Consider the following 1,721-nt stretch of genomic DNA (forward strand, 5'->3'; position numbering starts at 1 on the left):
TTTTTTTTTTTTATAACTCGTTTCTTTGATGCTACTGCAAAACTCTCCTCAGTCCGTCTAGGTCTCTCCGTCTTTGGTGTCACGCTGGCCAACCCATCCCTCATCCTTGCCCACCCGATCACCTCAGTAGCCTCCTGACTGGTCTCCCTGAATCCACCCTCCCCCCCTTCTCTTCACCTCCCATCCCAGCAGCCAGAGTGATGTCAGACACCATGTCAGTGATGGTCATTCCCCTGTCCACTATTCCTGGGGGGCTTCCCATCCCATCAGAATAAAGACAACACCCCTCACGACAGCCTAAAATCCTCTGGGTTTGGCCCCAGCTGAATTCTCCAATCTCATTTTTCCCGTCACAGTCTCCAGGTGCTGGCACTAGCCTCTTATCGGATCCTGGAATAGGCTGAATTCGAGTGCTTCAACCTGGTGGTCCTCCTCTTTCAGGGTATATCTCCTATTCTTGGCAAAACTGGCTCCTTCTTGTTCTTTAGCTCGTTGGAGAAATGCCACCTCCTCTGAGAAGCCCTCCCTGAACACCCTAGTCAACAAAACAAAACCCAGTTGAGGTAGAGTTGATTCCAACTCACAGTGACCCCGTGTTTCTGAGCGGACTGCACTTCATGGGATTTTCAATGACTGTGATCTTTTGGAAGTAGATTGCCAGGCCTTACTTCCAAAGGCAGCCCTGGGTGGATTCGAACAGCCAACCAAACCCTTAATCATTCTTGTCAACCAAGGACTTCATTATTCAAAACAGCTTTCCCCTATGTGGAACAAAATTCAAAAACACAAAAATGACCACAATTACTGGTCAGATAGAGACTGGTAGAACCCCTGAGACTATGGTCCTGGGTTCAAGCCCAGAAATGGACTCACTTCTGTGGACTGGCTCTCAGCCCAACAGCAGAAAGACCTACATGCAGGACACCTACCCCAGGGAGATGCACCCACCTATTGTAGGGAGATGCACCCCTTAGAGCAACCAGCCAGGAGACACCAGAGGGCAAGCTGCCCAGACAGGAATGCACAGAGAAGAAGGGCACAGGGAGGAGAGCTCGTTATGGTTGGGGATGGTAATCGGGCCATAAAATCAAATGTGCATCAACTGTTGAATGTAAAACCAATCTGCTTTGTGAATTTGCACCCAATGGAAAAAAAAAAAAAAAAAAAGCTTTCCCCAAATCCTCTAACACAAAATCTTGTTTACATCCATCACAGAAATTTATCACATTTATTGTCATGGTCACAAAGAAAATCATAATAATCTGTAAATATGCAGTTTATTTGGTGGTGGTGTTAGATGCCGTCCAACTCATAGTGACCCCACACAACAGAGCAAAACACTGCCCAGTCCCGTGCCAGCCTCATAATCCCTGCCATACCTGAGCCCATCATTGCAGCAGTGTCAGACCATGCATCAAGGGTCTTCCCCTTTTACGCCGACCCTCCACTTTACCAAGCATGACAGCCTTCTCCAGCGAATGAGCCCCTCGGAAAATATGGCCAAAGCAGGTGAGATGAAGTCTGGCCATTCTCACTTCCAACAAATATACTGGCTGCACTTCTTCCCGGACGGATTTGTTAATTCTTCTGGCAGTCCGTGGTATTTTTTAGCTCTGGTGGCGTAGTCCCTAAGACATTCAAGCCCACCAGCCACTCCTCAGAAGGAAGGTTGGGCAATCTACTTCCATAGAGATACCGCCTCGGCAACCCAAGGAGGGGTC

Source organism: Orycteropus afer, unplaced genomic scaffold, assembly GCF_000298275.1.
Source record: "Orycteropus afer afer isolate SDZICR_OR568_19922 unplaced genomic scaffold, OryAfe1.0 scaffold00765, whole genome shotgun sequence".
Lineage (NCBI taxonomy): Eukaryota > Metazoa > Chordata > Mammalia > Tubulidentata > Orycteropodidae > Orycteropus > Orycteropus afer.